This window comes from Sarcophilus harrisii, chromosome 1 (genome assembly GCF_902635505.1).
Source record: "Sarcophilus harrisii chromosome 1, mSarHar1.11, whole genome shotgun sequence".
NCBI lineage: Eukaryota > Metazoa > Chordata > Mammalia > Dasyuromorphia > Dasyuridae > Sarcophilus > Sarcophilus harrisii.
In genome coordinates this window covers 219,806,756-219,833,457 of record NC_045426.1, presented here as the reverse complement: position 1 = coordinate 219,833,457, position 26,702 = coordinate 219,806,756, and the positions used below count along the sequence as shown (strand labels likewise).

Genomic DNA, 26,702 nt, shown 5'->3' with positions numbered 1-26,702 from the left:
CCTTATCCCAGCCATTACAGACCTATCGTTGCTCTGAACTCATTTGGACGTTATGTGTGGAGCGCCTGAAATCACTTAACACTTGCTACTTTGTATTCCTATTTATCTTTAACCACACGCCTAATGAGCACGCCTCTGAGTCCCACGCCTTAGAACAACAAACCCGAAAATCAAAGCTATTCAATGGCACGTCTAATTTTTAGGGGTGCACGTGTGTCCCAAGTGCTTAGTACACCCAGTGAGTGCTTAATTAATGAACGTTCGAGCCCTCTCCGGTCTGAGACAGAAGCAATCCAAGCCCGTCCTTTAAAAACCAGGAAACTGAGGCCGGAGGAAGCGCATCGTCCCACGGGTCTGACCCGACTCCAGAGTTCGCGGCTCTCTCCTTCCACGAGCAATCTGGGGTTGCGGAGGAAATGAAGCTGGGGGGATGGGTGGGGGAGGGGGGAGAAAGCCACGGGCGCTGTGGTCACAACTCGATTGCAGGGGACATGAAGGTTACATGGAATGAGTAGCTGTCTGGTGGTGGCAAGGACTTGTCTCCAAGGGACCGGATCGGGGTGGGAAGGAAGAGGGGAGGGACGGGAGGGTGCTGCCCTTTGGGGGATGCCTCAGTTTCCCAGTCTGGGAAATGGGCGTGGTGCGTGGGAACTACACTAGAAAGGAGCGCCCTTCATCCCAGTAGGAGGAGGCATGATCTTGGGAAAAGGGGCGGTGTCTGTCCCGGGCGGGGGACCACAGCTGAGTCCCAGCCTCGACGAAGCCAAGTGGGTGGGAGGAGAACAGGAGGGGGCAGGGAAATGGGGGTTGAGGTTCTTGGGAGGGGGGGTCCTCTTTTCCTCAGACGTCAGTCAGTCAGCTCCAGATCCTCGGCTCCCCCCTGCCTCCCCAGGCGAAGTAGTTGGGGCTGGGGGAGGTACCCAGGGCGGGAGGGAGGCGGGGCTCCCGTGCACGCGGCGCCCCCCGCGAGGAGGAGGAGGGGGCCAGACCGAGGCGGTTGGGGTTAGGAGACCTGGAGGCGGGGGGAAGGGAGCGCGTTCTCGCACAGGCGCGCGTATGTTCCGGCGCGCGAGTCAGCTAGACTTACTTTGCTCGAGGGGGCGGGTGGGAAGCGGGGGAGGCGAGGGGGAGGGGGCGCGGAATGCACGGATGCGCGCACGCAAGCAGGCGCGCCCCCTCCCGGCCGCCATGTTGGATGGTGTGTGGGTGTCAAACCTAGGCAGACGCGGTGGCTGCGAGCGAGCTGGGCGGGTGGCCCCCCACAAGGCTCCGGCTCCTTCCCTTCGTCCCCTCCTCCCCCTGCGCCCAGTACTTGAGGGCCCCTGGGCTTCCGGCGCGGGGGGGGACCGGAGGAGGAGGAGAAGAGAAGAAGAAGGTGAGCTTTGGGCGGCGATGGAGGAGGGGGAGGCGGGGAGGTTTTCGGCTCTCTCCTTCCTCTGGGAGCGGCGCGGGAGCCGAGCCTTGGAGACAGCGCTTGACCGGCGGCGGCTGCAGAGGCTTAGGCTCGAGGAGCCACCAACGCTCTCAAACCTAGTTCAGGGTGGGGAGGAGGGGGTAGCCCAGCAGGCCCGAGCCCCTCCCCCCACGCGGGCGACGGTGGGGGCGTGGGAGGGGTGCCCCTCCTTCCTAGACCCCCCCCCCATTCTCTCCCCTTGCAGCCCCAGAGCTCCCCGGCCGGGCTGCCGCCGCCGCCGCCGCTGCTGCTGCTGCTCCCACGGCCGCTTCCCCAGCCCTGACCCCTCCCCTACGCTGAGAGTCACCCTTCGGCTCGGGGTTGAGCCTGCCTTTTGTTCCTTGTGTGGGTGTGAGAGCGAGTGGGGTCGGGGGTCCCGGACCGCCTGCACAGCCGCGGTGGGTCCGGGCTGACCTCTCCCCCACTCTACTCCCCAATCCCCCTAAGTAACCCCGGGGCTCTGTTTCCCTTCCCGTTTTGGCAGATCACCCGTTAGCTTCCGATCATGGCAGTTCAGGCTCTAAGGTGAGCTAAGACTTATTTGAGAAGGCTGGCTGGTCAGTGTACTGTAGATTGGAAGAGGTGCCAACAGGTTTTTTTTTAACCCCCTTTTTTGTGTGTTTGCCTGTCGGAAGTTTTTCTGTATATGGCTTTTCCGTCTCCGCAGTTCTTTCCAAGCAAATTCTTCCTCGTCCGGGCTCCGAGAGCTAATAGATTACGGCCACATGGTAGTTTGGGGAATCGGTACCTCATACTAATTGTTTTAGTGTTCAAGATCAAATGATAAAAGATGTAAAGGGCTTTGCAAGTAGTGTGTAAATAATTGGCTGTTGGTACTGTGCTTGTGTTTTCTGCGTGCATTTTATACGGAATTCTTGTTCAGGCAGTGATTATGTCCAAGTGTTTTTAGCAGTTCCGCCAAAAGTGCAGAGGAAAAGACGAGAACCCATGGTTTTCATCCGTTTAAAGTTCTAGGGTACAAAGGAGGAAACTATGGGTTAAGTGAAGCTTGGACTCTTAGTGGGGGGGAGAGGGAGATTGAGCTTATACGATCTCTGCTTCCCCATTTACCACCAGACAACAGGTTTGGCAGAAATTTCTAGCTACCACAGTGATAAATGGGATCCATATTACACGAAAAAAAAAGTGTATTTTTTTGTTTTGTTTTGATAATTAAATTTTAATCTGTGTTTGACTGAATGTTGACCTGGTTTAAATATTGTTTCTCAAATTTCCTCTAAACTTTTACTCATCCAAAAGAATCTGATGACAATCCATAAGCCATTGAATGCAGTAACTTGCTATTATATTTGGGATTTTATCCCATGTCATGAATTGAGTCTACTGGACAAAATTTTCATTTTAGAGTTTTTGGTAGAATTGTAAAGAGCTGTTTAGCTCTTAAGGTTTTTATTTTCTGTTCCATTGACAAATGGGACATTACTTTAATTCAATGGCAAAGAGTTATTTAGTATGTTTATATGTAAGTGTCTTCCATGGCAAATCCAATGTTTCTTTAGTAATATGACTTCATTTAATGTAATGAAAAATAGTTGGAACAGTTTTTTCACTTGATTATTAGATTAAACATTTTGCTTTTCTAACTTGAAGCATTTATAATATTTCTTAAGGGGAACCATAGATTTCAATTTACAAAGACTCTTTCCATTTTGTTTTGATGGTGGAGGGAGTAGGAAGGTCTGCACCTGTGGGTAGAGTCTGCCTCATGATACTGGGTAGAGAGAACTGGAGTTATTTCTCTGAGATCAAATTACTTAACCTCTGTGCCTCAATCCCTCTTTGAAGCAAAGAATTTAACTAGTGTACTAGCCCCTTCTGTCTTCAGCTCTATCCATCTTGGGATCTTTTGATTTCATTTAGTATAGAGAATTTACTTCACCCAGAAATAATAAAAATCCAAAACCCCTCCTTAGCTTCTGAGTGTTGCTTAGGGCAAATGACTTGTCCTCATTACCAGGTTATTTAGTGTTAAAGGTTGCCTTTCAAGTATCCAAAGGCACCTTAGAGAAAGAGTCTTAATAATTTGATTTGGAAGGCATCTTGAGAGTTTATCTACTTCCTTCATATTATAGATGAAGACCATATAGATAGGGACAGTGCTAGAACTGACACCCAGGCTTGGTGACCCCATCGTTTTTTGTTTTTTTGATTTGTACCACACTGATCTTCAAATGTAGAATTTTAAATTCTAAAACAAATTTAGTGATAAGCTATTTCATAGTCAAAATTCCTCCAGCTCCATAGATAAAACATTTCTGAGAACTTTAACCTGAAGCCATTAATCCCACTCTCCCCCAAAAGTCCAGGAAATATATCTTATTGTACTTGTTTTGTTCATATAAATTTAGAAATCCTATGCTGAATATAATTTACATTGTTTTGGATAGATGGTTTTGGATAAAATCTATTTTGTTTCTATTAGATTGTAATATTTAAAAATTGATTTACTTTCAAACAAATTCTGTAATTTATTTTGTCATTTTCCCCATGTTGTTCAGTTGTGTCTTGATACTTTATGACCTCATGGACCATACTGGGTTTTCTTAGCAAAGATACTAAAAATGTTTTACCATTTGTTTCTCTAGTGACTTAAAGCAGAGATTTAAGTGACTTATGTCACAAAGTTAATAATTGTCTAGATTTGAATTCAGATCTCCCTGACTCCAGGCCCACCACTCTATCCACTTAATCATTTTACTGCTTCTCATATTCTGAAGCCACCACAAACAAGTGTGTATTTTTTAAAATAAAATACACACTTGGTTGAGAAAGAATCAATGAAATTAAGTAAACAAACATGGGCACTTTTTTAAACGGAATTATTTGATTGTGTTCTCTTTATATCATGTTACCTATTAGCCTTTTAATGCATAGCTTTTTAAAAGGCTGAATTTTTCTTGAACATATTGAAGAAACTCTAGTGGTATCCTAATGATAGAATAGGCTTTTGACTTTAAAATTTGATCTAGAAGTTACAAAAAATTATTTAAAACTTGAAGAATTGTTCAAATAGATCATGGGATCATAGTTTTAGAAATGAAAATTACCTTAGAGGCAATATAAGTCCAACCTTTTAATTTAACTGATGAAGAAACTGAAGTTAAGTAACTTGTCCAAGATCATACAAATGTTGGCAAAAACAAAATTAGATCCAGATTCTTGTACTACACAGTTCTGATTTCAGTGATAATATTCATGCTTGTTTAGAAATTTAGAATTGGGGTAGCTAGGTGGTGCAGTGGATAGAGCACCAGTCCTGAAGTCAGGAGGTTCTGATTTCAAATCTGGTCTCAGACACTTAGCACTTCCTAGCTGTGTGACCCTGGGCAAGTCACTTAATCCCAATTGCCTCAGCCAAAAAAAAAAAAAAGTAGTAGTAGTAGTAGTTTAGGATCATGAATTGTGAATTGTATGACTAGGATTAAAAGGGTTCCTGGCAGCTGACACACAAATGAGACAGACTATCAGAAGCAGTCAGCCTAACATCAAACAGTCTTCTAATTGATTTTAAAATAATTTTGAGGAGCTGCAGCATGGTGGAGTGGATAGGGAGCAGCAAGCTGATAGGCTTCAGAGTTAAAAAGATGAGATTCGGTATTAACAGTGGACACATAAATGTTCCCTGTACCACTCAGGAAGTCACTTAACTTTTCCTTACTCTAGACTCCTCCATAAGATAGCAAGTTGCACAAGAGTGGCTGATTTGAATTTATGAAAGGATTTCCTCCCGGGGAACTGCCTATACTACTGAAATCACAGGTGTGGAGCAAAAGCAAAAAAACTTAAACTTTTGGGATTTAGTTCCAGAAATTCTAATAGTTTACCAGTCTCTTTCAGGCCAGATCTGTACTCAGTGCTAAAAAGCTAACAATTTTGCCTTATTTTTTTCAGTGAGTCATATAGAACAATAACTGTTGCTGGTTTTTGGTAGCATTTTAAGGTTTGCAAAGCATTTAACATTTTTTTCCTCATTTGATTGGGGAGAAGGAGAAACGGTAAAGCAGTTGGATTAAGTGATTTACCTAAGGTTACACAACTAGTGTTAAATGTCTGACATCAAATTTGAATTCAGGAACTTCTGACTCCAGGGGTGGTGGTACACAGAGTACTGTGCCATCTAGCTGTCCCCATCTCATTTGTTTTTGCCCAACTCTGTAAAAGTTATTACTATTATCCCCATTTTACAGATAAGCCAAGGCTAAGAATAATTAAAGACTTCTCTCTGGTTCACTAGTTGGTAAATGTCATAAGCAGGATTTAAATTTAGACACTTCTAATTGTTTTTGCTATGCCATCTAGCAGTTAAAACCATTTTTATTTGCCTGTACTGATTTGTTATGTGAAGTAGCCAGGTTGTAAAGTGTATAGAGCATCTATAAGAAGACCTAAATTCAAATCTAATCTCTGATGCTTACTAGCTGTGTGAACCTGGGCAGATGAACTTAATCTCTGTTTTAGTTTCCTCATCTGTAAAATATGGGTAAAAATAGTGTCCAACTCTAAAAGTTGTTGTGAGAACCAACTGAGATAACTGTAAAATGTTTATTTAGCCCAGTGCCTGGCACACAGTAAACATTATATAAGTATTAGATATTAGTATTAATGTAAAGGTTGTATGTAATATTGAAGAATATTGTCTTAAAATGTTCTAGGGAACAGGTGATTTAGTAATAATGATAACACAATTTATATATAGTTTTAAGATTTGTAATGCACTTTAAATATTACCTCATTTGTCTAAAAAAAAGGTAAAACAAACCCTATGAGGTAAGTGAAAATGTGGAAATTGAGGGTGGGAAAGATTTTTTCAAATTCATAGCTAAGTAACTTTCTGAGGTGAAGTTTGAACTCAGGTCTATCCCAATTCAAGTATAGCACTAATCTCTTAGGTTACCTAGTAGCCTTCACTATTCAAGGAATGACTTCTATATGTAATGCTTCTTTTTGAGATTATACTAACAATAGGTAAAGGCAAAATCAGCTCCATCCTGAGAGATTATTGGTTATTGGAATGCTGTATTGAAACTGTCTATAATTAAACTGCAGTTGCTTTTGAGTGCAGGTTCCATCTCTGCTTGTTCCAAAGTCAACATTGCAATCATAAGTATGAAATAGTAAAAATATAATCATTAAAGACTCCTAATTATTACTCCGAAGTTGATAAACAAATTCAGGAATGAAGTTTCACAAAAGGGATTTACTTTTGGCATTTTCTTATAATTTTCATTGATCACAAGTATTAATGTAGGTTCTTGTGTTTTTTTTTTTTTAATTTGATTTAGTGAAGAAAATTGTTTGAAGCCTATGCCCTTTAAAGATGGCCTTATGCAAAAATAGGTTGAAATCAGAATTCATGATTCTCACAAAGATAATTTTGCAAATTGAAATGTAAAGTCTTAAGGTATTTTTCAATTTTCTAGAATTCTTATTTGAATTATGTTCCTTAATCAGCTATCAACTAAATATGTAATAATATAATTAATATAATATAATAATAATATAGTTACAGCTATACAGTGACTAGAATAAATTAAATAGGATTAATAATTATTATAAATAATTGACTGAATTAGTTTAAAAGGATTCATTTTAAAACTTGTATGGGTTGGAGCAAATAATTTATGTGTGAAGTATAGATCTCTGTTGTGGAAGCTTGAGTTAGAGTATAGCAATTAGTACATAATGCAGGTAATTTAAGTACAAATAATACTGATTGAAATCTCATTCTTCTATAGTCTAGAGTGATTCTAGGGGTCCTCAAACTTTTTAAATAGGGGGCCAGTTCACTGTCCCTCAGACTGTTGGAAGGCCGGACTATAGTAAAAACAAAAACTTTGTTTTGTGGGCCTTTAAATAAAGAAACTTCATAGCCCTGGGTGAGAGGGATAATAAACATCCTCAGCTGCCGCATCTGGCCCGCGGGACATAGTTTGAGGACTCCTGGCTCTAGACTGACATTTTTAGTGGTAAATGTTTGGTTTTGTTTGTTTGTTTTCCAAGTAATAAACAGTAACTGCTAAAAATGCTATAGATAATATGAAGTAAAATATTGACAAGTGACTAGTAGAAGGTTTTTTTACTTTGTTTTAAAACAATCATGTACTTGCTGTTGCATAATAATTTAAGGTCAGATATGTGCTTTCTTTTGCCCTCTAAAAATTATGATATTTAATATATTATGCCCGTGTCTTTTTTAAGGATTAATCTTGAATGCTATTGTAACTATTTTATCAAACTAATGCTAAAATTAGTTTTTTTTTAATATCAGAAAATGAAAATGTTGAATATATTGTTAGTTTTGGCTAGTAATTCAAATAATTAGTTGAAAGTAATTGGAATATGATTACCTTTACACAGATTCAAAGTTGCCTAAAGGCAAATAAATAAATGAATAAAGATATATAAATAGCCATTTAATAATTACCATTACCCTATAGCAATAGCCACTAGGGTTTTATAATTGTAATTTTATAACCTCTTCAAAAATTCAGAGGAAAATAAATAGATGAAAGTAAAAAAGGGTTAAGCATTACATGAAGGAGAAATAACAGTAAGGACTAGAAATTGACAGAACTGGGGCAGCTATATGGCACAGTGGCTAGAGCACCAGCCCTGAAGTCAGAAGGACCAAATTGGCCTCAGAGACACAACACTTCCTAGCTTTGTGACTCTGGGCAAGTCAGTTAACCCCAATTGCCTCAGCCCAAAAAAAAAAAAGAAGACGACGACGAAGAAGAAGAAAATTGACAAAACTAAACCCAATTTTTTTAGGCAGCAAGTATTTGAGTGCCTATTAATAATGTTTCAGTTTTGTGTTGATTTCATAATAGAAGACCAAGACTGTGATTTCTACCCTCAAAAAACTTATAGTATGGTTAATGAGATTAAAAACTCACTATCTTTCCTAATATAGACTGTGTTCCGACCTTCTTTTATCAAATCATTTAGACCTCAGCTTCTTAAACTGTGATTTGAAACCCCATATGGGGTCTGGTAACTGAAGGGAAGTCATGGAATTATGATTTATTGTTAGTAAATGTTTTCTTTGCATGCTTATTTTATATATCTATGTACCTGGGGTCATGTAAAAATTTGTTGGGCAAAAAGAGATTGTGAGTGGAAAAAATTTAGGTAGCCCTGACCTAGACCACTGATTGGCTTCCTCATCATAGTTAATTAATTAAGTGGAGATTATCTATTTTTACCTTTCTTCCTCATTCTTCATTTTCAATTCCCTCTAACAATTTTTATTCTCTCATTTTCTCCATTCTCTGGGGAAGAGGTGAACTTTCATTTTGTCTAGGCCAACCCTATTTGTGTCTGTTAATCCCCTCCCCTGGAATTTATTTACCCTTTTGTTCATTTGATGTAACACCTCCCCTTTCCCTATGTCTTTATCCACTGCTGCCTTTCCTGCTGTCTACAAACAGGTCTACATTTCCCTCCTTTAAAAAAACCAAACCAAACCAGTTGATTTGTCTGTGGCATACCTTCAAAGCTTCCATCCTATATCTCATCCCTTTTGAAACCAAACTTCTAAAAGAAAAAAGCTTTTGTTAAAAAAATTATTTTTTAAAAATCTGAATTTAAGAACCATTAAACATTTCCATACACAAAGTATAACAGAACAAGAGGACTGTTCACAAAACTGAATCTCTTTAATATAAAACGTTTTTCCTTTTGAATATACACTAAATTCATATTAACTGTATCTAAGTTGTCTTGCTTGTCTTTCTATTCTGTTCATTCGACTGAACTTCAGTTTTTCAATGACTCTTTTTTTCTTGACTGTCCTATTAGTAGCCTCCACTTTTCCCTTTCCCCTCAAATCTTCATTTTTTAACCCTTTGCATAATGACTCTAGCACTAGGTTAAAACAGATTTCATTAATAGGTCTCTTAATTGCTAAATCCCATAGCTTTTTCTTAACCCTTATCTTTCTTGAATACTAAAACATTTGACTTATTTTGATCATCACTACCTTCTGGAATCTCTCTTGTTCCTTGTATTGTTGTTATTTCTAGATTCTCCTTTTATTTGCTGATGGTATATGTTGATGCTTTGATTTCCTTTGTTAGATCATCTACTTTGTTCTGCTATCATTCCTTACCATATCCCAGTTTTTCTTTTCTATTTCTACTATCCTGTTGATCACATCAATTCCCCTCAGTCCATTGATCATATCTACAGATGACTCACAAATCTAACCATCCAACCTTATCTCTTCTCTAAATTCTAGTCTGGAATCTCAATGCTTGCTGAATACCGTTACTTAGTTGTCTCATTGGAATAGAGATAGATATTGATGGATATTGAAAACTGCTGCTTATAGATAGAGAATTGATGGTCTTATAAATTCAGAATAAGACACAAATTTTCAAACATGGCTAATGTCTGTGTTCATATGTTTTGCCTGATAATATTTATTTGTTCTCAGGGAGATCTTTTGATGGAGCAGAATCATTGGGAAATGACAGTGGTGCAAAAGAATATAAATAAAATGTTAAAAAAAAAAAGTTGGACTTTTCAGGAGACAGAAGAATTGAGTAGAGTAGTACAAATAATGAAGATGGTGTTTTAGGAACCATTTGCTAACTAAATTAAAAATTTATTGGGGGGGCAGGCATAGAGTTTAATCACTTAGGATGCTGTGTTTTTAAGCGTAAGATATTAAAAGTTTTGCAGTGAAAAAATGTAGAGGAAAAGAAAGTAAAATCCAAAATTGTTTTTCAGAGGAAGCAATTACTGAATTTAGTGCTAGATTACTTGGTGTGGGGTGTGAGATGAGGCAGCAATAAAAATGACTTCAAAATTTTCATTCTAGGAGACTGGAAGAATGGTGGTACTGTTAACAGGAGTGAAGTAACTATAAGAATAAAATTCAAATCAGAAAATGATGAATTTTGGGTAACAGGATGGTAGAATTTGGAGTGTGGTCTTTTGGCAGGTGAAAATACAGCATTGTAGTATAAAATTATCGGTACAGATTTGGGAAACCTACAGGTTATCATTGAAACCATGAACCGGTGGAGGCAGAGAGTGTTGACAGATGAAGATGGGGGACTAAGCCTTGGGGAATGTGCACATGTAATTCTAAATTTAGAATTGGAAGAAGCCATAGAGAACATTTATTCCAACATCCTCATGTAAAATGAGGAGGAAAATATATCTTGAAAGATTAAGGGATTTATTTGCCTAAAATCATAACGATAGGAAAATGACAGAGGTTAGAATGGAACCTAAGACCTCAGTCCAAGTAATGGGAACAGAAACCATACTGAGGAAATGTGTGGATGGAAGATAGAAACAGACAGGGTAGACCATATTTAATAAGTCTGACATTGGAATAAAGAAAGGAAGTTGGATGGTAGTTAGAAGGATTAATAATGTCAACCAATTTTTATTTATTTTCAATATGAGAGCCCTTGAAATAATGTTTGGAAGTAGAAGAATCAATTGAACATGGCTACAAAGAAGAGAGATGGTTATGGGAGCAAGGCCTATTGAATATCAGGATTGAAAGAAACCATCCAGTCTAACTAGTACCAAAACAGAAATCTCCTTCTGTGTACATACACTTGAGAAATACATTTTTCAGTCTTTACTTAAAGATCTTCAGTAAGGGAAAATTTAATACATCCTTAGGCAGCCCATACTACTTTCTGCCTCTTTAGCAGAAGCTTTTACCACTTTTCATTAATTCTAATTAATAAGACTGTTTTTCTCAGGACTGGTCTAAATTTGCTTCTTTTTAACTTTCCTTATTCCTAGTACTGTCTTATGGGCTCAAGTAGAAAAAGCCAATCACTTTGCCACTTGAGGACAGTTATTATATCCTCTGAAATTCTCCAGGTTAAGGCCAGTCATATCAAAGCCCTTTACTAATCTGGTTGCTGCCTCAGGAAATGCTCCAGTTTATGTGTCTATGCCTTTTCTAATTCCTGAGCCCCTCAAAGTGAATTCATTGTTCCTGATGGGGTTTGACTTGGGCTAAGGGACTACCTCTTCCTTTCTTGACTCCTCTCTTTCCTCAACCCATTTCCTAGTTGCTCATGCTCTCTACCTCCTTAAACTTAAATTAACTTGTATTTACTTATTTGTTTGAATCTTTCAGTAGAATGTGGACTTAATCAGGATAAGGGTTGTTTTTCATTTTCATTTCTATCTTTGTACCTGTTCCCTTAACCAGGAAATATCTTCTACCCATAGCTGTCAGAGATATAAGATCTACTTCTCTATTTTTTTAAAAGTAGTTGCACATATTTTCAAAGCACTTGAAAGTAATAGAATAAAGCCTCATTTGCTTGCAAACAGTAAATACCTAAGTTTCAAATGCTTATTCATTACTGTTCAATTTGTATAGAATATTAGTGGTGTTACTTATATACTTTACTGAGAAGTGTATTTAAAACTTTTCACTAATTTGATACTTCTCCATTACTGGAGTATGGAGGATAAACCTCATTATTACTTTGTAAACTTCTTTTTTTTTTTTTTTATAGGATGTAAAAATAAATTAATGCAATTGGTGATAGTGATACTTTATTTCAGCAGATACTTAAAATGCTTTTTAAAATATGAGTGAGAGCAAAGTACTTTCATTTGATTCTTGCAATACTGTATGTAAGATGGGCAAGATTACAGAAAACTAAATAGGACAAGAATTATCACCATTTTATGGATGAAGAAATAGAACACTATTAAGTATTTTTCCAAAGCCAACATAGCTATTTAATATATGATACAGTGATATGAGCATTGATTCTGGATTCTGAGGACCAGGTTTCAAATCTTGCATCCTATACTTAATACACATATGGCCTTTGGCAGGTCACTTAACCATCATTGATTTTACTTTCCTCAAATATAAATTAAGGAAATTTGACCAGATGGCCTCTGAGATGGCTTCTAGTTATGCTCCTATGACAAAATGGGGACCAAAAATCAAGTTTCCTGAAGCTTAATCTATTGGTCAGTATTTCACTATGCTGCAATCTAAAGAGCCAGGCAGTGTATCGATTACTTACTATTTTGTTTCTCACATTCTAGTTTCCTCTGACCTAGAAGTGGAGACTAAGGTCCCCATCACAAAAGAATCTTGGTTAACAAAATATACTTGTTGAATTGTTAGTGCTATCTCTCATCTTTCCTTCACTGCCAAACTTCTAGAAAAGTTCATTCTTTTGTTCTATTTTCTCACCATTCATTCTTTACTCAGGTCTTTACAATCTTCTTTCTACCCCCATCACTGCTGAAACTACTGTCTTTACACTCAATAAGGAACTCCTTATTACTAAATCCAGTTCCCTCTCCCCCCCTTCATTCTTTTTGAGTTTCTGTAGCATTTGACACTTGACTTTTCCTTCCTTTTTGATACTATCTCCTCTTTAGGACTTCTTTATGAAATTGTTAGTAGTGGGATTTTTTATTTTAAAGCATTTGAAGCAGAGTTGGTATTGCATATGCCTCAACTGTAGTATTCCTGTTAACTGGAACTTCACACATCAAAGATAACCTTTGTGAAGAGATAAGATTTGCTCCTTTGCAATGGAAAGGAGGACCAATCTTAAGCAGAAGTGGAAAGTTCATGACAATCGTTTTAATTATTCAAATCACCTCTCTTCACTCAGCTTCTGGCTGAGTGTAAAACTGTCTACAATTTTGGGCATCATTGCTTTTCTGTCACCTTTCCCTGATCAAAAGAGGGAAAAAAAAATCTGATGTCAGTCATTTGTACTTGTTTTCAAGTCATTCTACATTTTCCCTTCTGTACTCCACTTATCCAGGATGAACATGCCAGCAACTTATACCTTAGTTATGAATAATATTAGTGATTATTTCTGGGACCTTGAATGGAGATCCACTTAAGAAGCTGCTGGAGTTAGAAAATTTGTCTTCCCAATTTCATTAAAATCTTCCAAAATTTGAAAGACTTTATATTTTCTAGCATGGATCACTGTAACTAGTTCTGCCCCATAATACTGTTATTCTACCATCCCCTTTCTCTTTCTTGCATTAGTTCATGTAACATATCTTTTCTCTTTTTTTCAAGTCTTTCACATCAGTCATTTTTATATGAAAAAATGGGAAGCTGGACTAGATCAGAGATATCAAACAAGTGAACAATTCCAAGTGCCTCTAGAAATATATGACAAAATAAAAACTCAATGGAACATAGCATAGGAATCCTTATGTATAGTTGAATAGCCTTCCAAGTTCTGTTTGAGTTTGCCACTGCCAGAATAGATAACTTTAAGACCTTTTCCAACTTTAATAACACCCTGCAATTGTCCTAGTTTAAGCATTTATTTTTTATTTAAGGAATCTTATAGTGTGTCCTCTCCTGTTGGAGACATGTATTCCTGTTTTTCAAATATAACATACATAGCCTTCATAATGAAGTTTGTCACAAAGAAATGTATTCTAATCTTTTTTTGTTACTAGAAGTATCATTGTATGTCTTTTATTATAGGTAATGACAAATATCTAAGAAACATAGAGGGTATTTTCTAGGGATCCCTTCTGAATCCCTCCTTAAGGGGTTGTTAAACTCCTCCAACAGTGCCAGTTGTTTGATGAAATGTGAATTATCTTGGCCTTGTAATAAATACAAAGTCAAATCAATTCTACAGGACTACTAAATGGCTAGTACAGTACCAGTTTGCTGTGCTTGGTGCTAAGGATACAAATAAGGTTTTTTAAAAATCCCTAGTCTCTGTTCTCAAGTAGCTCACAGTTTAATGGGGGAGAAAACATTGGAACAAGTATTACATAAAAATTATTTACATCCCATACAAGTAGATGGAAGGTAATCCCATACATCCCATACAAGTAGATGGAAAGTATTCTCAGAGGAAAGGAAATAGCATTGGGGGATGGAAGTACACAGGAAAGGCATCTTGTAGAATTTATAGAAGTTGGAGAGGGAACATTCCAGGTATGGGAGACAGTCAGTGAAAGGGCACAGTCTGAAGTTGGATTGTCCTTTGTGAGAAACAGCCAAGGGCAAGTGTCATTGAATCATAGAGTTAATCATAGGACAATAGTAAGGAATAAAAGAAGACCAGAGAAACAGGAAGGGGCCAGGTTATTAAGGAAGTATATTCTTTGAAAGCCAGATAGAATGGTTTACATGTAGTGGTGGAGAAAATAGGGAGCTACTTTAGTTTACTGAGTAAGGGAGGATCTTTAGGAAGGTCACTTTAAAAGTTGAATTGACTGGAGTTAGGAGAGATTTGAGGTATAGAACTGAAAATAAGGTCGTTGTAATAGTCCAAGCTTGAGATGATGCTGGCCTATGGTAAGGTGATTACAATGTCAGAGGAGAGAAGGGGATGTAAAGGAGGTTTTACAAAGATAGAATCAACAGGATATGACAACAGATTTGGATATAGGAAGTTAGATAAAGTGAAGAGTCAAGAATTAGACTTGCAGGATGATAGTGCCCTCAGCAGTAATAGGGAAGTCAGGAAGAGCGCGCTAGGTTTGGGAGAGAAGTTAAAGAGTTTAGTTTTTGACATGTTGAGTTTAAGATGTCTTAAGGATAACCAATTCAAGAAGTAGTTGGAGGGGTGAAATTGTATGGAGATCAACAGAGAGATTGGGACTGAATAAGTATATCAAAGAATCATCTTCATAAGGATGATAATTGAATCCACAGGATCTGATGAAATCACCAAGCAAAATAAAATAGAAGGATTAGAACTAAGCACAATGAGACACCCAGGCAATACCTGGATAAAAAGCCAGCAAAGAATACAGAGAAAGAACAGTCTTGAAGGTAGGAAGTTAATCAGGAGAAAACAGTCATGAAAACAGAGAAAAAAGTATCAAGGAAAAAAGAATCTCAGAAACTACAGAGAAGTTAAGAAAGGGTGAGGTTTGAGAAAAAGTGATTAGATTTGGCAATTCAGAAATCATTGATGATTCTGGGAAAGAATAATTTCAGTTGAATGATGAGGTCAAAAACCAGACTGTCAAGAGTTAAAAAGAGAACAAGAGTAATAGAATGGGAGGGCATTCATTGTAGGCAGTTTTTCTAAAAGGAGTTTAGCTACAAAAGAAAGAGAGAATTATAGTTATTGGAATTGCATGGATCAAGTGCGAGTTTTTAAGGATGGGATAGAAATGGGTCTATTTGTAGGTATCAGGAAAGTTCATAGTAGAGAGAGAGAGATTTGAAATTAGATCCTATATCTTCCCCATTAGCATTAATCTGCTAGAGATGATGGGATGGAATTGAATCACTTGTGCCTGTGGAATGGTTTTGTCTTACTAAGAAAAAGGATCAGCTTTTTGAGTGAAAAGATAGTGCCAGAAATCATTTGAGTGGTGTGACACAAAGAGGAGGGGAAAATAGGGAGCTTGAGATTTAAGTAACATCAATTTGTAGTAGATCAGTCATCTCTGTTCTGGGAATTTTCTTGAGTTCCATCAGTAGCATGTGAAAAGGATTGATGCTTTGTTGAAGATGATTTATTGATTCAAGACTAGTTCATAAAATTGAGATAAACTCGTGGACTTCAGCTTTAAAGTTAGAAATACAGGGACTGAAGAGACAGCTGACAAGCTGTGGATCTTGGACAAGTGTGCATCTTTGAGGATCTATTCAGAAAATGAGATGAACTCAGATATTGTAGTCAATGAAGGTAGCTGTAGAGTGACATAGTGAAACAGGAACTGTTGAATCAAGTCCATGGACAAAATGGAACTTTGATTATAGGAATACCATGATACAGATCTATTATACTAGAAGAGCAAACTGAACTTTTGGCTTTGACAACATAAGTATGTTGTAAATAATGTGAACTATACAGGTCTGCAAAAAGAACTCTTACTTTCTAACTATCTTCTAGTTCTGTCTTTCTTTTGGGAGAACACCTCAACCTTCAAATAGTATTTCTATTAGTCTGGGAGATTTAACATAGATCTTTTGGGAGGGGGGGGTTCACTAGATAGAGAAAAAGTTATTGTGACTACTTTGAATCCTAGGGGAATATCCTTTAAATTTTGCTTTTGCTGGGTTACATAAAAATTGTTTTATATTCATTATTACCCTGCATTGGATATGAGAAGATCCCTTTCTTTGGTTATAGAGATCTATGATACAGGAAACAGATTTTGATATTACTAGTGGAAACCTTGAATGAAAACATGTATTCATGAGAAAGTCCTCAAGTTTGGATAGTGATCATATTAACTGAGATCTGAGTTTTGGGGTCATGGGTTACACAAACCTGAGGGATTATATAACATAGTTCAAACTCAAACAGAAGTAATACTTTATCCTCATTTTTTTGAGGTTAATCCAGAAAGATGCGATTACAAAAATGAAAGCTGTGTTCATAGCCCAGTGGAGTAGCTTTTGATCTGTTGATTTAGAATATATACTCCCTCACCCATTTTATTCAGTATTATGCTATTGTCTAAGATTAATTTTAACCTATCCATATTACAGTCTGCTCTAAATTGTTTTGTTTAATATCTGACTGTTTGCATGTACTAAGCCTGTAGTAATTGACCATAAAGAATTCTTGCTAAGAACTTTTCATGAGTTTTTTTTTTTCAAATGTACTCTCCTTTCTAGATGCTTCTTGGTTTCCATTTGACAGTTTCATGTTGGAATCTTCTCATGACATTTGGGGGACAATAAATCATAACATTTTATAGTATAAGTTAATGCAACCTAATGAAGTTTTTAAAATGCTTATTGACTTTATTATGCTAACACATTAATCTCTTTTGTTTGCCTTATTTTCATAAGGGATCAACATCAAGACTGTACAATCTTCTCAGGGGACCCAAACTCCTCCTCAGCATTAATGGGAAGTTCTGATTCTTCTCCCCTGCTTCTTCAGTCATCAAATTGTAGATGGAGAGCAAGATTTCTCTAATCTCTCTTTGTATTCATAGCATTTAGAAACATTTCACATAGTAAGTGTTTAATAAATATTTAATGAATTGGGCAATACTGAACTCTAGGTTCTGAAATGAAGTGCTTGCTTGATTTAGTTAATGTTTTGATATTTTAGTTCCATCTAGTTTTTTAGTTTAAACTATTTTAAACAATTTTATTGACATGATTTGTTTCTATGTAGCCTTCATTTCAGAATAGATCATTCCCTGCTCTCCTACCTATTTCTTGTAACAAAAAAATGAAAAAGTGGGAAAAGCAGTTCAGTAAAATTAATTAATAACCAAATTTAATGGTATAGTCAGTGTTCTGTACTTCTGGACCTTCACTATTACAAAGAATGAGGAAGACAAAATGCACAAATGACTGCAGCTGTGTATTAACATCAAGATTAAAAAAAAGCCTAACACTATAATTGTAATGTAAATACAAAGAACAAAAATATGGAACTGAACACCATAATTATAATGACCAAACTTGTCCCTGAAGAGAAAATGTACTTTTCTTTATATTTTGAATCTATCGTAGTGCTAGTCATACAGTAGAAACTTGATACTTGGTGACTTTATTTTTGATATTTTGTTTTTTGAAAAGGAAAAAACTATAACAAACATGTAAACAAGCTTAGTCAAGCCAAACCAATATACATACTGGCCATATTAAAAATGCCTCTCCACTTTTTGTCTATTACTTCCCTATCAGAAATTGCTTCATCTGGAAATGTGATTGGCTTTTCTATTGATAAGGTTGTTTTCCTTTATAGTATTTGTTAGCCTTTTATAAATTGTTTTGATAGCAATCGCTTTGCATAAGTCAGTTCTATGCAAGATTATCTAAAATACTTTTGTCATTTCTTATAGCATAATAATTTTCCATTACATCTATATTGTAATTCATTTAAAAAATAATTTCTATAATCATAATTCCTTTGCAAATACTAAGTATTTTTTATTTGATATGAAAAATCTTGATTTTGGTTGGTATTCGTGGAACTTTTGGGGTTCCTTTCAAGATTTTTTGTGGATTCCTATCTTTTCCCATCTAGTTCTAAAATAGATTAAGGCAGTTTTTATATATGATTTCTTGAAATAAGTTTTCAGAATTCTTATTATGGTTTTCAAGGGAATTCAGCATTCCTTAAATTATCTTTCTTTACCTGTTTTCTAGATCATTTGGGTTTTTTTGAGAAGTTGGCTTAATTTTCTTCTTTTTTTTTTCAGCCTTTTGATTTTGTTTAAATATTTCTGATAACATTCATTGAGTTCTGTATGGTTTATTATTTTCAAAGAAGGCCTTTTTTTAGGTAATGTTTACTTCTTTTTAAATTATTTCTCCTTTTAGTTTTCCTACAGAGCTTTTATTTCACTTTTTATTTCGTTTCATTTTGATAGTGATACGTGATTTACTAATCTCTTCAGCTTTATTTCCTGAATTAGGCTTTTATGCCACTTTTACGCCACTTTTACATGGTCTTTCCTGGGATTTCCTGAGTTCTGCATTGATTTCCTTCTCCCAGGCTAAGATCCCTTGTATCTTTGAGGTTCAAAGTGCTGAATCTCCTGGGCTTTCTCTGCTTCTTAGGACAGCAATATGGGCCTCAAAGGCCCCTAAGCCTTGGACTACACTGGTCTGAAGCCATTCCCCCGATGCTTCAAAAGTACCTGCCCAAGGACTTTCTCAGGACACCCTTTCATGCTCTTGATGCCTGTAGACAAGGAACCTTACTGATCATCCATATTCCACTGGGAAGCTGGCAGTCTTTCCCTTTCCTATTACTTTTCCTATTACCCTTTGGTTTCTGGCTGATATCTAGATCAAGTGCCTTGTGCAAGTAGAAATGATAGAGGTTGGAAGAAAAGGGCAGATGTTTACAAAGAGACTTGGCCAGGGTCTTATAATTTGTAAATGTTAAGTGTTTTGGGCTATATTTGAAGTCAAGTCCTTCTGATCCCAGGGTCTGTTGTTCTGTCCACTTTGCTGTCTAGCTGTCTTCACTAGAAGAATTTCTTCATCATTATTTGCTAAGAGTTTTCATCGTAATTTATAAATGGGAGATCTGTTGTTTAACTCTTGTTCAAGCAGCAATGTTGCCCAGATGAGTACATTAACCTTTTAAGAACAGTTACAATTAAGTACTATATTTTATTGGAAAACAGAATTTGTAGGTGCTGCTGAATTAAATTATTAATATCTCCTTTTTTTAAGCTAGAAGGTGATTAAATTATCAAGTTAGCATTTTTGAAGAACAAAAACTATTGCTTAATGGATTTAATTAAGTATTTGGGGACAAAACGGCACCTTTTAGAGGATTATATGTACAAAAGACACTCAATAAATGTTGGTAGGTTTTAATGATAATAAGATAGCAATTGGTAAGTACCTATTACATTTTTTGAAATGGAAGAGTACTTTTAGCAGAAGCTAGTAGTGCTTATTTTTCTTCTCTCTGGAAGAGTTGATATGTTATTTTAGGTGAAAATATTGACATTCTTTTAAATATCTTACTTAGCTTGTCATCTCTGAGGAGTGTTTGGTACAGGAGGGAGAATTCCATATTCAAAGAATTTTAGAAGTTGAAGGGACCTAAGAAACCACCAAATCTATCATCTTTTGTTTTATGTATAATTTTAATCACTAAGCATTTACACTGACAAGAACTAGACTTAGGTTTTAGAGATAAAAGATAAATCTTTCCCTCTAGGAATTTACATTCCACTGGGAGAAGCAAACATGTACAGGTATAGATTTACATGAAATAACCACAAGGCAATTTTTTGAGAAGTATACTAGTAGTTAGGGTTTTTAGGAAAGGCCTGCATTCAATTATGAGCTTGTCATTAGATTGTGAGCTCATTGAGTACAGAGATTGTTTTTAACCTTGTATTTTCAGTGTTTAGGACAGTACCTAGTACATAGAAAATGCTTAATAAATGTTTGTTGACTTATAACTTGATGTGTAGAAGGTGATACTTGAGCTAAGTCTTGAAGTCAATTAGAGATTGATTCTAAGAGTCAGAGGTAAGAGGGATGTGCATTAGAGGTATGGGGACAGCCAGTTCAAAATCATGGAGACAGGAAAGGGAGTGTCCATTTTGAAGAATGTTAAAAAGTCCAGTATAACTAAACTTTTAGAGTTCACTGAGAAAAGTAATGTATAAGAAATATGAGAAGATAAGTTGAGACCAGGCTGTAAAAAATTCTGAATGCTAGGTGGTAATAGGGAACTACTAGAGTTTATTGAGTAGAAGGGTGGAATTGCATAGTCAGAACTGAATTGTAGTAAAATCCTTTTGTTTGAAGTAGAGGCTGGCTTAAAGTTGGGGAGAGATCTGAAGCAGAAAAATTAATTAGTTAAATGAGAACTGATGAGGATCTGCACTAGAATGTGAATTGAGAAATGGATGTATATGAGAGATTATGGAGGTAGAAATGGAAAGATTTGGCAACCTATTCAGATAGGTAGGAGGAAAATAGAGACAAAGTGCTATCTCCCTAAATCCTAGAGAGAAGAAAATAACCAAGAAGAAAGGGTCTATGATGTCATGTTAAAAGAGAGGTCAGGAAGGATTGATGACTGAACAGAGGCCACCAAGCTCACAAAAGGAAAATGATTTATCTGTAGTCACATGGCTATCCAATGGCACTGTTCGGGAGTAGTACTTTGGTTTTCTGACTCCTAAGCTAATGCCATTTCCTTTATGTTAGAGTCTCCAGTAATTAACTTTTGCCTAAGAAATCCTGCATAATGGATTCTCAACTTTCTTTTTTTCTTTTTCTACCTTTGTTCCAACAGTACCAACCATATTACTTGGATTTTAAAAGATTATTGTATTTCTTCAGAAGTTGCTCTTTCTTCTGACTTCCCTGTTTTTATCAATACTGCCACTATAAACCCAATCTCCCATGTTTAAACTCTTACTTTCAATCTTTGCTCACATTGCTTTATGCCTGGCATGCCCTCCTCAGTTTATCTCTTGACTTTCAAATTATTCCTTAAAACCCAACTCAGATGCCACTCCCTTCATGAGCCTTCTAGAGTTCTTCCAGTCAATAATGACTTTTATCCCAGTTTTTCATATATCACTTTGATAACTTGCTAATGAATTGGCATAGAATCATAGTATTTAGAGTTAGAAGTAATTTAAGATATAATTTAATCTGGTGCCCTCTTTTTTATAGTTTACAACATTAATTTGTGCAAAATTTTATGTTCCAAATTTTCTTTCCCTCCCTCCCTACTTTCCCCTTCCCCAAGGCAGCAAGCCATCTGATATTGATGATACATGAATAATCCTTTCAAACATGTTTCCATATTTGTCTTGTTGTAAAAGAAAAATCGGACCAAAAGGGGAACAGCTAAGAAAAAGGAATCACAAGCAAAAACAAAAACAAAGGATGAAAATACTATGCTTCAATCCACATTCAATCTCCATATTTCTCTAGATGTGAATGGCCTTTTCCATTCCAAGTCTTTTGGAATTGCCTTGAATCATCTCATTGTTGAAAAGAGTCAAGTCCATCACAGTAATCATCACATAATCTTGTTGCTGTGTACAATGTTGTGTTGGTTTTGCTAATTTCACTCAGCATTGATTCTTATAAATCTTTCTAGGCTTTTCTGAAATCAGCCTGTTCATCATTTCTTATAGAAAAATAATATTCCATTACATTAACACACCATCCAGTTGATGGGCATTCACTCATCTTCCAGTTCCTTGCCACTACAAAAAGGACTGCCACAAACAGTTTTGCACATGTGAGTCTTTTCCCCTTTTTCATGATCTTTTTGGGATACAGACTCAATAGGGACACTGCTGGATCAAAGGGTATGTATGCACAGTTTCATAGCCTTGTGGGCATAATTCCCAATTGCTGTCCAGGATGGTTGGATCAGTTCACAACTCTATCAATAATGCAAATGTCCTTCCCCCCCCTTTTTTTTTTTACAGATTAAAAAAAGATGAGGTTCAGAGATAATGAAATGATTTGCTTTAGGTCATTAGTAGAATATCTTAGCTTCCTATTAGAATATAAGTTTTATCTACTGGTCATCCTGCCATCTAGGGGAGGGGTTGGGGGGGGTAAGAGGTGAAAAATTGGAACAAGAGGTTTGGCAATTGTTAATGCTGTAAAGTTACCCATGTATATATCCTGTAAATAAAAGGCTATTAAATTAAAAAAAAAAAAAAAGAATATAAGTTTTTATGAGATCAGAGATTGTGCCTTGTCTAAAACTCTGCTTTAAACAGAGCACTTTCTTAGTAAATGTTTGAATTGAATTGATGATACCTGTTCCATTAGCACTCTTTTGATGTTCATTGCTTTTTGCCTAAAATTGGAAATAGTGTTCCAAGGAAGATCAAGCTTTAGATGGTGAAAATAGATATGACAGTATCTTAGAATTGCAAGGGAACTTAAAAGTCATCAAATAGGGTCTTATTTCTAAAGAATTAACAATATGATATCTAATTTACTTTAGTATTAGGTATTAGTGTATGTTTTGACTGCTTTTTCAATTAGTAGTTCTGTCAGTCTGTACATACATTGTTTCAAGTCATTTGAGATATAATTGCTGGGGATGAGAGAATTCTAATTCTATTATTTAGGTTTAGGAAAAATGGAGGCTTCTTGAAGTGAGAGAGGAAAGAAACTTTGTGAGGACAAAGATGCCTTAGAATCATAAATTTAAGCTATTTTAAATTCAGAAATGAATGCAGCTACAAAAAAGGGTTGGTCTACTAATGTGTGTGACTATGGAGTTGAAAGAACTTTTGGCCCTCCCCCAAGATTTTTTGAGCTTTTAAAATCATTGCTGGTCTTAGAATTCTCAAGAACAAAGTATGGACAAAGTAGATGAATTAGAATTTTAAAACTGAAAGGAGTGTTAGAGAATCACATAGACTTGGGGATCACAAGAAGTGATCTATATAAATAGATTTTTCAGGATTCTTTGAACTTGGTTGTCAGAAAAAATTACATCTTAATTTTGTACCTGAAATTTAGCATTTCCTTATATGATAAATATAGACAATAAAACCATAGTTGGTAATATTCATAATACTTGTGACTTCTGTCACTAATAGAAATTACATTTTCATATCAACTACAGTTGAAAATAGATGGGATATTTATGATATATGTTATATTGTCAAAGATCATTCTTTTTTCTTTCTTTTTTTTTTTTTTTTTAAAATAACTTTTTATTGACAGAACACATGCCAGGGTAATTTTTTACAACATTATCCCTTGCACTCACTTCTGTTCCGGTTTTTCCCCTCCCTCCCTCCACCCTCTCCCCAAGATGGCAAGCAGTCCTATACATGTTAAATAGATTATAGTAGATCTTGGATACAATATATGTGTGCAGAACCGAACAGTTCTCTTGTTGCTCAGGGAGAATTGGATTTAGAAGGTATAAATAACCTGGGAAGAAGAACAAAAATGCAAGCAGTTTACATTCATTTCCTGGTGTTCTTTCTTTGGGTGTAGCTGCTTCTGTCCATCCTTGATCAATTGAAACTAAGTTAGATCTTGTCTTTGTTGAAGAAATCCACTTCCATCAGAATACATCCTCATACAGTATCGTTGTTGAGGTATATAATGATCTCCTGGTTCTGCTCATTTCGCTCAGCATCAGTTCATGTAAGTCTCGCCAGTCCTCTCTGTATTCGTCCTGCTGGTCATTTCTTACAGAACCATAATATTCCATAACATTCATATACCACAATTTACTCAACCATTCTCTAATTGATGGGCATCCATTCATTTTCCAGCTTCTGGCCACTACAAACAGGGCTGCCACAAATATTTTGGCACATACAGGTCCCTTTCCCATTTTTAGTATCTCTTTGGGGTATAAGCCCAGTAGAGACACTGCTGGATCAAAGGGTATGCACAGTCAAAGATCATTCTGAAATGTAATGTTCTTATTCAAGCTAAGCAAATATCTTCACATTTTTTCTAAAAAATAAAATTTTATATTTAACTTGCTAATATTTTAAATATATCTTATTTAGTGAAACCTTTTATATATCACTACATCAGAACTTGAAAATATTTTGGTAACTATTTTAATATAATTTGTTTCCTTTGAAATCCTGTATATTTTATTTCATACATTTAAATAATTATTCTAAGAAAGGATCTATAGGTTTCCCAGACTGCTAAGAGGGGCTCATGACATCAAAAAGGTTAAGAATCCTTGATCTAGATCAACCCACTCATTTTACAAGATGAGGAAATTGAGTCCTGGAAAAGGGAAGTAAGGGACAAATGTTATGAGAAGACCTCTAGAAAACATTATTAATGGTCATTTGTAATATTTGTCTTCACCATTGGGTATTAAAGGAAAAAGATTTGTCAGTTTGGGGAAGTGAATAACTGGTTAAGAAAATCTTTATCCTCTTTGCTACTTTTGCTATTGTTGACTACTTTCTCCTGGCTATATTCTCACCCCTCTGGGTTTTCAGGATGCTGCTTTCTCCTTTCTCCCAGTTCTTTTGTCTGACTGCTCCTGGCTAATTTTCATCGTCCATAGCATGTTTTCTAATTGGATGTCCATATTCTCCATCTTGGGCCTTTTTTTCTTTTCTCTTTATTCCTCTGAGTGATTTCATCAGGTCTCATGGGTTCACTTATGTATAATATGTAGATGGCTCCCAGGCCTATCATTACCACATTAAATTCAGTACCACATTACAGGTTGGTAACCACAATTTCAAACTGAATATCTAATAGGTATCTCAAACTCAACATGCCAAAATTCAAACTATACAACATCTCTCACATATATCCCATTCTCTCAGCTTATGTACGCTGCACAGCCTCTTAGCATCTTTTCTCCACTACTATTTTAATAGCTGTTTAGGCTTCTGCCCTAGCCTTTCCCTGTTCTAATTCATATTCTACAAAAGCGGCAAAAGATAACCCAAAGTGCAGATTTGATCTAATCTTTCTTCTCCTTCCAACCTTACTTACCAAATACCAGATGGGTTTTTTTTAATGCTGTTAATGATCAAATAATAGCTAGCAGTTATATAGTTCTAGCTATGGGCTAGACACTTGCTTTACAGTCATTCTCATTTAATCTTTACAAAAACCCTTTAAGGTAGATGCTGCTATTAGCTCCATTTTACAGATGAAGAAACAGGCAGACAGAGACAAAAATGACTTGTCCAGGATCACACACAGCTAGTGAGTTTCTGAGGCTGAATTGATTGAAGTCAAAAGTCTGATTTCAAGGCCAGTGCTCTTTTCACTGTGCTACCTAGCTATCTAAATATAAGCTCCTTTGACATTTAAGAGTCTTCACAACCTGGTACCTTCTTCCTACCTTTTTTTAGTTGTTAATATTTTACTTTCCTCTAGTCTGTGATCTAATCAATTGGATTACAGAGGACTGGCCTACTTATTGTTCCCAATGTTCTGTCTTTGTGCCTTTGGACAAGCTGTCTCCCATATTTGAAATATTCTTTAGCATCTTTTAAATTTCCCTCTAAAAAAGCTTCACTTTTCCTGATTCCCTCCAGCTGTTGTCATATCCCTCCCCAAAATACTTGTGATTCATTTTGTATATTCTTTTATGTGTACACATTGTCTCCTCCATTAATGTATACTCCTTGAGGGCAGGGAGTTTCACTTCTGTCTTTGTATCTTTCAAAGCTTAATACTGTGTCCCTAACAGGTTGTGTTTAATAAGAGTTTTATTGATAAATTAGTTTCTGAGAACAGGATTTCAGTTTTCATACTGCTACCTAAAATATGGAAATGATGGATTCTTGGCTACAGGTAGAGTGAACCTAATGAGGGATAGTAAAAAATATATTTGTCCTGGTATTACAAACCTGATCCAAGTGGGCATTAAAGTGAAAAGGAAAAGAGGTGAAATTGTGAGTCTACCAAACTAAATCTCACAGAGTGGTTCCAGTGAAGGAAGAATATCAGTAGAAAAACCCAGTAAATCAAGGGGAAGAAAAAAGATCCAAGGAAAGAGTCGGTAGTTAAATTTTAGTAATAGCCTCAAAACTACTTAAGCACAACTATACAATGTAATGTAAAAATATGCAATGTATAAAAGCAAGATGAGCCATTAAACTTTGGGAAACAAAGTTGACTTTCATAATTATCACTGGGTCTTGGTCAGATAAACCTTAAACCTGGAAAAAGCCTCTTGGGGATGGGGGCAGAATATTTCTTCAAATACTGATGAAAAGAAGAGGGTAGATTAGCATCATATGTTAAAATTATAAATTCATATAAGAAAATCCAACAACCATATGGAGGAATATTTAGAGTAACATCAATAAGGGAAAAAAG

General features: G+C 36.4%; 1 protein-coding gene across 4 annotated transcripts in view; it reads left to right on the top strand.

Moving 5' to 3' along the window:
- Nucleotides 1-1,118: 1,118 nt before the first annotated feature.
- Nucleotides 1,119-26,702, top strand: part of EPN2 (epsin 2) — an 85,618-nt gene continuing 60,034 nt past the window's right edge. Inside the window, exons 1-2 of one of the 4 annotated variants that reach the window (XM_031937571.1) lie at nucleotides 1,119-1,375; nucleotides 17,238-17,407. The gene's annotated coding sequence lies outside the window, so the exon portion shown is untranslated. The other 3 variants (XM_031937548.1, XM_023497313.2, XM_031937562.1) reach the window with 3 other exon arrangements.